Consider the following 12,121-nt stretch of genomic DNA (forward strand, 5'->3'; position numbering starts at 1 on the left):
CTAATGAGTCCAGTGCCAGCTCACTGTTTTGTGTGAGATTGGAGGCACAGTGATAATAAGTTTTTTCCTAGCAACTCAATTATTTTTAATGATTTACACAAGATAATTACTGTTGACAGATGTCCAGATCCTGAGAGCAAGGAAATATTCATTTCCAAGTCTAGTTTTATGTTTTCCATTGATTGAAGCTTTTGGCAATGATTAGCTATCAGAGACTGAGAAATGTCAAGGAAAAGTGAGAAGAGAAATAGACAAACAGGGAATTGAAACTTAAAGATCAAGCAGAAAAAAAAAAGTCCTTTAAAAAAGAAATTTGTACAGAAAAGCAGAGATAATATCTTTGTATTGTCTGAGACTTTTGGTTGACAGTCAAAGAAATTGAATTCGTAATGACTTAAGCAAAGAAAGAATTTATCAGTACTAATTCACATGACCTGAACATCTAGTGTTGCCCGAGCTTTAGGCCTGGCTGGTTCTAGGGGAACAAAGGGTTTTGAGAGTGTATCTTCCTTCCTATGTCTTGGGTTTACCTCTTTATCTGTTGGCTCCTCTGTAAGCCATCTCTCTCACTCTACCTAGGGCTCCCTAGCAACTATAGACATGTATTCCCTTGTAGCTCACAGTCCTAGTGAAAGGGGGGTTTTCTTTCTGAATGTTTTCTCTGAAGTCTTAGAATTAAGTTTTGTTAGCTTGTCTTGGGTATTGGACCCATGAAAGACCCAACTAATATGTGTGTGAGCTAGAGCTGAATCTCACAGCTGAATAACCAGATGTGATTCATGTATCCACAACCAGAGCTAGAGGGTAATGTTCACCCATAGGAATAGCATAGTATCCCATAGGAAAAATCGAAGTTCAATTTCAAGACAAACAGATAAACCCAAAACAAGAATGCTATAGCACTGTGCTTAAAAATTTGCTTGTAAAAATCATCTTGAGGTTTTATTGTCATCAAATATTAAGAATCATAGGGACTTTGGATTTTCTATATCAAATTTGCCTTTTCAGAGATATGAATTCTAAAACAGGGCTTCAGAGGCTTATTCAGAATTTCACAGTGAATTATGGGGCCAAGAAAGTACCCAGGCCTTCATATTTTTACCATATTATCCAGAGATAATGATTACATTTGCAGATAGAGTCATTGCTATTATGTTTTACATGGGAGTGCATCTTTTCCCCTTCTCTGTCTTTCTGTTCTCATTTCCTTCAATACATATTCATTGGAGACTATTAGTACTGTAATCCAAGCCATCTTCTTCCAGGTCTTTATTGAGAATTTGTTCTGTGCTTAGCCTTGATTCAACATGTATTTGATAAACAGTTCATATTCCAATTATGGTACCAAGCACTGGAAATAAAATTACAGATAGCATATTCTAGAGGGGAAGAAGGATGGTTAATAAACTAATTAGTTATGATGAGTGCTTTTTTGGGCAAATAATAGATAAAAATCTAGTATAAGGAAAAATATAGATATGAAAGCTTAGCCTGAAAAATGAAAGGAAACTAGCCCAAAAGCCAGAAGGGAGAGTATTTCAGGGGGAAAGATTCTCAGAAGGACTGAACCTAGAGTTTCAAGAAACAAAAGTTTGGTTAGTGCTCAGGGAAGAAATTGGCCAATTTTGTAAACATTCCTGGCGTCGTAGGCCAGATGGTCTCTGCTGCTCAGCTCTGCTGTGGTAGCTGGAAAGTGACTCTGGGCAGTGTGTAAACAAGTGGGTGTGGCTTGCATTATAGTAAAACTTTATTTACAGACACATGTGGAAGGCGGAATTCCCTTCATCCAGGGAATGGAGGTTGAGAGAGACAGGAGCTGACCTTGGAGGACCAGCGGGGAAACTTGAAACCTGCAGGGGCATGGTGTCAGTGCAGAATCAACTTCTGCCAGGAAGGCTCTAGGCATTTGTTTAAGATCACGATTTTAAGAGAAGTTCTTTTCTTTCTTTTAAAAAAGTTATCATCGACATTCAAGTGGCAGGTCAAGCTGAAAGCTGTCTCTCCGCAGTGTGGCCTGGTGTCAGCAGCAGGCATCTCCTCTCTGGCTGCAGTTATTTCCCCCATATGTCTGCTGGGGCCAGCTCCTCCCACTTGGCTTCAGACTCCGCTGTCTCCGTGGGTTGGGTAGCAAGGATGGAGAATTATGTCCAAGGGGTAAGATGCTAGCAGCGAGGACAGTGACAGCCCCAGCCCTGGGAAGACGCGCCTACTCTCAGCACAGCAGGCGGGGCGGCCCGGGGGTCCTACGCCTGTCTCTTCCTTGGGAGTCCCCTGAAGTGAAATGTGTAACAAATTCTGTCTGCTATTTTTCCAGTTATGAAGCAGTCTTTGATTTATACTCCAGTCCTGTGGTGGTATTTTTCCTACCATGGTAGTATCGCTTTGGAGACATCAATTGAGTATATCATTTTTCTCAAATTTTGAGTTTGGAAGAGAACTATATTCATATTTACTAATGGAACAGAGAAGGATGAGCTAAAAGGATCAGAAGAAACTCTGATGCACTACAATCAAAAGAGAAAGTGGGTTTAATACAATTAGGGGCACATATAGTTCATTTTGGGGACTTCCCACAGGAAACAAACTGCTGGTCCACCGTTCCAAGATCCTTCAATCATGTCAAAATATATCCTGATTATCAGTGGTAGGGGTTGATTGATACACTTTGCCACTTTCCTGTTTAGCAGTTTTGGGAGAAAATGAAAGCAATATGGATGTAAAAGCTTGGAACATTCATCAGCTGAAAATTGCTCATCAGAAGCATTGTTGTGCTAATGATACTGTTGAAATGGACTTGCCTGTCAAAAAGGGATACCTGTGGTGGATTCGTTTTGATATTTGGCAAAACTAATACAATTATGTAAAGTTTAAAAAAAAAAAGGGAATCTTCTTCTGAAGCAGGGAGGTCCACTCCTTTGATGAGAGTCCCAGCAGAGCCCCGTGGTAGAGCCCTGGTGGCGAGCCCCACTTGCAGTGGCTGTCATCTTAGGCCCTTTCAGTTTCATCTTTTCAACCAGGTTGTGTCAAGTTCAAGAGGAATTTTATTTCTGTTTTCCCTCGCGCCTGAAAGATATGATTATAATTCATCATGAAATATCAGTGTATACTTGATTAATAGGAAACAGAGCTCACATTGTTTTTGGTTGCGCTGGTTTTCATGTATTCCGTGCCTTATTAATATTTTAAAGTAACTTTTCCATGCCGTGCGATAGTAATCTATGTTTGCTGATTTGGAAAATAAAATGGAAAAAGTAGAGAAGTGTAAAGCAATGCATGATACTTTCTTTGGGCTGCCCAGGTGGCACTAGTGGTAAAAAACCCACCTGTCAGTGCGGGAGACTCGCGTTGCTCCTTGGGTTGGGAAGCTTCCCTGGAGGAGGGCATGGCAGCACACTCCAGTGTTCCTTCCCGGAGAATCCCGTGGACGGGGGGACCTAGTGGGCTACAGTCCATGGAGTGGCAAAGAGTTGGACATGACTTAAGCAATATAGCACGGCACGGCCATGTGTTCTTCAGTCAGCTGTTACAATATTTAATATAAATTTGTCTAGCATTTTTCTCTTTGTGTATTTATGAAAATGTATATAATTATTTCCTCAAATTTGCATACCACCGATTATGCTGTGCATACACATTTATAAACTGTCAGAAATGACATTTTCCATGAGCATTTTATACATTCCCCTTGTCAATAATGGTTTTGTAGTACTTGGGTTGATAGCTGAGTCAATGTTTATTTGTTAGAATTGTTTATCATTTTCAGTGTTTTGCTATTATGAAAACATTCCAACAAATGTAACAATAGTATTTTTTCAATTATATTATCTTTTTAAAATCATATTTATTTTTAATTGATTGATGACTGCTTCACAATGCTGGTCTGATTTCTGTCATACGTCAGCATGAATTAGCCATAGGTGTACATATGTGCCCTTCTTCTTGAACCCAATTTGTATTATCTTAAGTACCTCATGCGAAGAGTTGACTCATTGGAAAAGACTCTGATGCTGGGAGGAATTGGGGGCAAGAGGAGAAGGGGATGACAGAGGATGAGATGGCTGGATGGCATCACTGACTCAATGGACGTGAGTCTGGGTGAGCTCTGGGAGATGGTGATGGACAGGGAGGCCTGGCGTGCTGCGATTCATGGGGTCGCAAAGAGTAGGACACGACTGAGCGACTGAACTGACTGACTGACTGAAGTAAACCAAAAACCTTACTCCTTAAACCATTAAGGAAAAATTTAAATGTAAATTTAACAACTTTTTCCAATGAAAATACATAGTTGACTTAAGGAGTTATTTATTAATATAAGTGAGAAAAAAGAAAAAATTCAGTAAATTAGAAACAAAGTTACATTTATTTCTCTCAGTTTTGTTAATTCCTCAGTTTGTATAAATTCATTTTATCAAATTTTGTTTAAATATTCCTTTTTCTCTTGATCACATGAGAAAAGCCGTCACAATATGACTGAAATGGGCCGGTTCGCGTGCTTTGGAAGTTCCTGAGCTTTGTTTTCATGTATGCAAGCTGCGTCCTGTTGGCAGCATTGAGGAAGCGGAGTAGAAAGTGTCTGTGAAGTTGGGAATCTTAAGTTAGGGTGTCGATTTAGCCTTTGTTGATCATGAGTGCGTCTATTGAATTACAGTTTCCAAATTTGCTTAGTTAGTTAGCTATTTAGATGGAAGTAGAGTTGACTTACAATGCTGTGCTAGTTTCTGGTATACAGCAAAGTGATTTGGTTATACAAATATATTGCATATTATATATTTTGTTCTGTGCACATGTATATTATTTTATACATTTTATATATTCATACTATTTTATAACATACTATAATGTGTTATAATGATAATATTCATAATATGTATTATTTTTCATGTACTTTTCCATTATGGTTTATCAAAGGAGATTGAATAGAGTTCCGTGTGCTATACAGTAGGGCCTTACTGTTTATCCATTCTATATCTAACAGTTTGCATCTGCCAACCCCAAACTCCCAGTCCAACCCTCTGCCCTCTCCCCTTGGCAACACCAAGAGGTCTGTGAGTCTGTTTCTAAACGTACTAAATATGATGATGATTGTGAATCCTAACTTGCAGACCAGGGAAAGAATCTAGAAAATAATAGACGTGAAAATGCTGTGGTAACAGTTAACCAGTAGACTCTCACTTATTCATTTATTATCAATTAAACTTTGATTCTAAGATGATCAGACATTACCAGGCAGCTGTAAGAAATGGTATTGAGATACCCTGTGTTTTCTACTCAGTTTCCCCTTGAAAGTAAGATCTTGCAAAACCCGTAAAATCGCATGATCAGGACATTGGCATTACAAATACAATCTAAAATCAAAATGTCTCCATCACTACAGGGGCATGCTGCTCTGACATCTCATAGACCCATTTCACACCCGCATCCAGAGCCTCTGGCAGCCAGCAACTAGTGCTCCCCATTTCTGTAGTTGGGTTATTTCAAAAATGTTACAGAAATAAAATTGTATAGTAGGTAACATTTTAAGACTTTTAAAAAATATTCAGCATAATTCCCTCAAGATTCATCAAGGTTGTTGCATATATTAACAATGAAATTACATTGATTAATTTTTTAATATTAAACTAGATTTGCATCTTCAAACTGTTGTCATAGTTTGGTATATATTTTATATATACCAATATATATATGTATTATTGTTGTTGTTCAGTCACTGAGTCATGTCCAACTCTCTGTGACCCTATGGACTATAGCCCACCAGGCTGTTCCTGTATAGACATATTTAAAACATACACGTGTGTGTGTGTGTGTGTGTGTGTATATATAAAACCTTAAAATATAATGTATGAACATCTGACTTTTATTGACCAAAAATTGCAGTATAACTTTGGAATTGGGGATGGATAACTTTAAAACCTTGCTTCCCTGCCCTCCCCTCTAAAGGAATATGTTCTGGTCAGTGTAACTCTGACTGCCTTGACAACGTGCAGCATTTCTGATGTATTCACAGTATCACCATCATCATTATTACTACCATCATCTTCGCCATCAGCCTTAAGGTTTACTATATATGAGACTGAATCCAACATCCATCCATCATCACATTCTCTATTAAGCTTCAGATCATTTATATTTACCAGTAATACCTTCCATAATCATCTCTCACATCTGAAGTCTGCAAATACTGAAGTGATTATAGAGTTTCTTAACTTTGCTCTGAAGTTTTCTGTTCATCAACCATCATGTTTTTTCATAATATGTCATCATTACATAGGCAATCATTTTTTAAAAAATTTGTGACTAATTTACCAAAATCCTTATTTTCATCCATACATAAAACAGGCAAAATTAAAAAAATAATAATTTTGTTGGCTATTTACAAGGTAATCATTTAAATTTTTAAAAATTATGATTGTGTATCTCACTCAAAGATCATTTTTAAAATGATCAAAGAAAATTTAAGATTAATGTAATGACTGCTTTAAAAGTTGACATGCGTATAATGCAGAAAGAAAAAAAAAAAGACTCAAATGTAACACTGACTCAAAACTGACACTGGGAGACAAAGTGGATGATTCTACGTAAGTAATAGTACCCTTCCTGCCAGGCTCATCCTCAGCACACACAACTTTGTATCTTGGTAAAATGTTCATAGTTCTGGGGAATTCTCGTTCAGATCGATTGTGGATAATTGAAATAGAAAACACTGTATTCTCTGCTACCGAATGTGTACTGAATAGATTTAGAAAAATAATTCAATTTTTAAATCACTCTAGAATTCAGTATTTCACCTACCAAATAACTTCATAAAAAATCTGAAAACAAGAATGGGAATGTATATTGAAATTTTTTATTTCCAGGGCTCTAGCATACTAGAGAGGCCCATGTTTTTTTTAAATGGGAAGGGGCAACCTACTGTAATCTCATCAATTACTAATTTCTTTTGGACAAAACTTCCTTGGAAAAAAATCAGTACTGACTATTCAAATGTTCATGGTGTATAAAGCATTTTCACTGCAATGAATAACTATCTGTTAGAGTCTTGGAACTTAATTAAATGTCCTGAATTATAACTGTTCACTGGCTGTAAAAGTATTTTCCCTGAGATCTGTGGCTATCTCTCTGCCATATTTTACCTTGTAAATCTGGATGTGCATTTTTGTAAATCAGGGTCACAATTATTTATATGGCAGTTGCTGAACTTCAATTATTGGTCATTGCTGGCACTATATTAAGTCTACAGATATATATGAAACTGAGCACTTAAAAGCAGTCTAAAAATGTCAGTTGAACTTTTTGTGCATTGCTACATGTTATCCTCACATACCATTTATTTGAATTATCTCATCAAAAGTAGTTTCCGAAGAGGAAAGTTTGAGGCATTAGCAGCTGTTTTCACGACGGTCTTCCGATTTGGTGGATGTCTTCCGTGTAGGTTGTCTCTTTTGATGCCTTGAGTTGTTCAGTCAACCTGCTGCCAGCAGTTTTTCACCTGAGAACACAGATTGTGCTAGGCACTTCTCATTGACACTAATCTTAGTTTAATAGCTGCCCCTTAGGTACTTCTTGGAAAATTTGGGGAGTCTGTTCTCTGCCAGAGCAATATTTCTTTAGGATGAAATCGAAATCTGGTTTGATGATAAAAAGGACATTTCAGTTCAATGCCTGTGGAAAATTTAAGTGGGGAAGTTTCTAACAGAATCTGCAGTCTATTTTCAGATCAGAAAAGTGACATGGTGTCACCACCTGAAGCTAACAAGGTCTGAATCTTTATGCATGAGTCACAGTATGTTTAAAAGAAGTTGGAAAAAACAAATAGATGAACTGCTATTCTATGACCTGAGGCCCAAATCCAGCTTACTGTCTGGTTTTGTACAGTTCATAAGCTAAGAATAGTTTTGTTTTTTTTTTTCACTTACAAAGATTTAGTTAAAAATAATATTAATGATGTAAAATTATATTATATTTAAATTTCAGTGTCCATAAATAAAGACACCCCATAGCATAAGAGTCTATGGGTACTTTTATGTTATAACAGAGCTGAGCATTTGAAAGAGATACTATATCATCCACAATCATAAACTATTCACCATCTGACCCTTAACAGAAAATATACTCCTGGTATATTTACAAATTTGATATTTATACTGTTTCCATCTAAGCATCTTTGTATAATACATTGTAAATATTTTTGAAACTAGTTGAAATTTCATATGTAAACAGCTGTGCATATTTATATATATTTTAATATTAGTTTGCTGTGACCAGTGCGTTCTCTTGGCAAAACTCTATTAGCCTTTGCCATGCTTCATTCTGTACTCCAAGGTCAAATTTGCCTGTTACTCCAGGTATTTCTTGACTTCCTACTTTTGCATTCCAGTCCCCTATAATGAAAAGGACATCTTTTTTGGATATTAGTTCTAGAAGGTGTTGTAGGTCTTCATAGAACCATTCAACTTCAGCTTCTTCAACGTTACTGGTCGGGGCATAGACTGGGTGTTTTTTTTGTTTTTTTGTTTTTTTTGTTTTTAGCTTTGGCTCTGTCTCTTCATTCTTTCTGGAGTTATTTCTCTGCTGATCTCCAGTAGCATATTGGGCACGTACCGACCTGGGGAGTTCATCTTTCAGTGTCCTATCTTTTTGCCTTTTCATACTGATCATGGGGTTCTCAAGGCAAGAATACTGAAGCGGTTTGCCATTCCCTTCTCCAGTGGACCACATTCTGTCAGAACTCTCCACCATGACCCATCCTTCTTGGGTGGCCCTACATGGCATGGCTCAGTTTCACTGAGTTAGACAAGGCTGTGGTCCATGTGATCAGATTGGTTAGTTTTCTGTGATTCGTTTTCATTCTGTCTGCCCTTTGATGGAGAAGGATAAGAGGCTTATGGAAGCTTCCTAATGGGAGAGACTGACTGAGGGGGAAACTGGGTCTTGTTCTGATGGTTGGGGCCATGCTCAGTAAATCTTTAATCTGATTTTCTGTTGATGTGACTGTGTTCCCTCCCTGTTATTTGACCTGAGGTCAAACTATGGTGGAGACAATGAAGATAAGGGCGACTCCCTTCAAAAGGTCCCATGCACGCACTGCTACACTCAGTGCCCCCAACTCTGCAGTAGGCCATCTCCAACCCACGCCTCTGCCACAGACTCCTGCACACTCACGGCAAGTCTGGGTCAGTCTCTTGTGGGGTCACTGCTCCCTTCTCCTGGGTTCTGGTGCATACAAGGTTTTGTTTGTGCCCTCCAAGAGTCGGTTTCCCCTGTCCTGTGTAAGTTTTGCCAGTTCTGTGGTGGGATTAATGGCGACTTCCTCCGAGAGGGCTTGTGCTGTTCCCAGGTCTACTGCACCCAGAGCCCCTGCCCCTGCAGCACTTCACTGCTGACCTGTTCCTCCACAGGAGACACTCACAGTTCTGTCTCAGTCTCTGTGGGGTCTCTGGGTCCTGGTGTGCACAAGGAGAATGCACTGGTCATAGCAAACACCCTCTTCCAACAACACAGGAGAAGACTCTACACATGGACATTACCACATGGTCAGTACAGAAATCAGATTGATTATATTCTTTGCAGTAAAAGATGGAGAAGCTCTACATGGTCAGCAAAAATAAGACTGGGAGTGGTCTGTAGCTCAGATCATGAACTCTGTATTGCCAAGTTCAGACTTAAATTTAAGAAAGTAGGGAACATGACTAGACCACTCAGGTATGACCTAAATGAAATCCCTTATTATTATACAGTTGAAATGATCAATAGATTCAAGGGATTAGATCTGATAGACTGCCTGAAGAACTATGGGTGGAGGTTTCTGACATTGTACAGTAGGCAGTGGTCAAGACCATCCCCAAGAAAAAGAAATGCAAAAAGGCAAAATGGTTGTCTGAGGAGGCCTTAAAAATAGCTGTGAAAAGAAGAGATGCGAAAGGCAAAGGAGAAAAGGAAAAATATTGAATGCAGAGTTCCAAAGAATAGAAAGGAGAGATAAGAAAGTCTTCCTCAGTGATCAATGCAAAGAAATAGAGGAAAGAAATAGAATGGGAAAGACCAGAGATCTCTTCAAGAAAACTAGAGATACCAAGGGAACATTTCATGCAAAGATGGGCATAATAAAGGATAGAAATGGTATGGACCTAACAGAAGCATAAGATATTAAGAAGAGGTGGCAAGAATACACAGAAGAACTGTACAAAAAATATCTTCATGACTCAGATAATCACAATGGTGTGATCACTCACCTAGAACCAGACATCCTGGAATGCGAAGTCAAGTGGGCCTTAGGAAGCATCACTATGAACAAAGCTAGTGGAGGTGATGGAATTCCAGTTGAGCTATTTCAAATCATAAAAGATGATGCTTTGAAAGTGCTACACTCAATATGCCAGCAAATTTGGAAAACTCAGCAGTGGTCACAGGACTGGAAAAGGTCAGTTTTCATTCCAATCCCAAAGAAAGGTAATGCCAAAGAACACTCAAACTGTCGCACAATTGCACTCATCTCACACGCTAATAAAATAATGCTCAAAATTCTCTAAGCCAGGCTTCAACAGGACATGAACTGTGAACTTCCAGATATTGAAGCTGCATTTCAAAAAGGCAGAGGAAGCAGAGATCAAATTGCCAACATCTGTTGGATCATCAAAAAAGCAAGAGAGTTCCAGAAAAACATCTACTTCTGTTTTATTGACTACACCAAAGACTTTGATTGTGTTATCACAACAAACTGTTTAAAATTCTTCAAGAAATGGGAATACCAGACCACCTTTTCTGACTCCTAAGAAATCTGTATGCAGGTCAAGAAGCAATAGTTAGAACTGGACCTGGAGCAACAGACTGGTTCAAAACTGGGAAAGGAGTATGTCAAAGCTGTATATTGTTGCTCAGCTTATTTAACTTATATGTGGTGTACATCATGAGAAATGTTGGACTGGATGAAACACAAGCTGGAATCAAGATTTCCAGGAGAAATATCAATAACCTCAGATATGCAGATGACACCACCCTTATGGCAGAAAGTGAAGAAGAACTAAAGAGCCTATTAATGAAAGTGAAAGAGGAGAGTGAAAAAGTTGGCTTAAAACTCAACATTCAGAAAACTAAGATCATGGCATATGGTTCCATCACTTCATGGCAAATAGATGGAAAAACAATGGAAACAGTGACAGACTTTATTTTGGGGGGCTCTGAAATCACTGCAGTTGGTGACTAGAGCCTTGAAATTAAAAGATGCTTGCTCCTTGGAAGAAAAGTTATGACCAACCTAGACAGCATATTAGAAAGCAGAGATGTTACTTTGCCAACAAAGAGCATCTAGTAAAAGCTATGGTTTTTCTAATAGTCAGGTATGGATGTGAGAGTTGGACTATAAAGAAATCTGAGCGCCAAAGAATTGACACTTTTGAACTGTGGTGTTGGAGAAGATTCCTGAGAGTCCCTTGGACAGCAAGGAGATCCAACCAGTCCATCCTAAAGGAGATCAGTCCTGAATATTCTTTAGAAGGACTGATGTTGAAGCTGAAACTCCAATACTTTGGTCACCTAATGTGAAGAACTGACTCATTTGAACAGATCCTATTGCTGGGAAAGATTGAAGATAGGAGGAGAAGGGGATAACAGAGGATGAGATGGTTGGATGGTATCACAGACTCAATGGACATGAGTTTGAGTAAGCTCTGGGAGTTGGTGATGGACAGGGAAGCCCGGTATGCTGTTAGGAGTCTATGGGGTTGCAAAGAGTTGGACACAGCTGAGTGACTGAACTGAATATTAGTTTTTAATCACTATTAGAAGAAGAAAGAAAACAAAGTGTTAGTGGTTCAGTGGTGTCTGACTCTTGCAAACCCATCGACTGTAGCCAACTATAGCCTACCAGGCTCCTCTGTCCATGGAATTTTCCAGACAAGAATAGTGGAGTGGGTAGCCATTCCTTTCTCTAGAGTATCTTCACAACCCATATTTCGAATCTGCATCTCCTGCATTGCAGGCAGATTTTTTACCTTCTGAGCTACCATATTTTAATATTAGTTTTGATCATTATTAGAGATAGAGACAATTTTAATTGAATCTTTATATATTCTGAATTTTAAAACAGTTCTACAAATATGATATTTTCTTTTGCTACTGAGAAAAT

The sequence above is a fragment of the Bos javanicus genome, chromosome 13 (genome assembly GCF_032452875.1).
Source record: "Bos javanicus breed banteng chromosome 13, ARS-OSU_banteng_1.0, whole genome shotgun sequence".
NCBI lineage: Eukaryota > Metazoa > Chordata > Mammalia > Artiodactyla > Bovidae > Bos > Bos javanicus.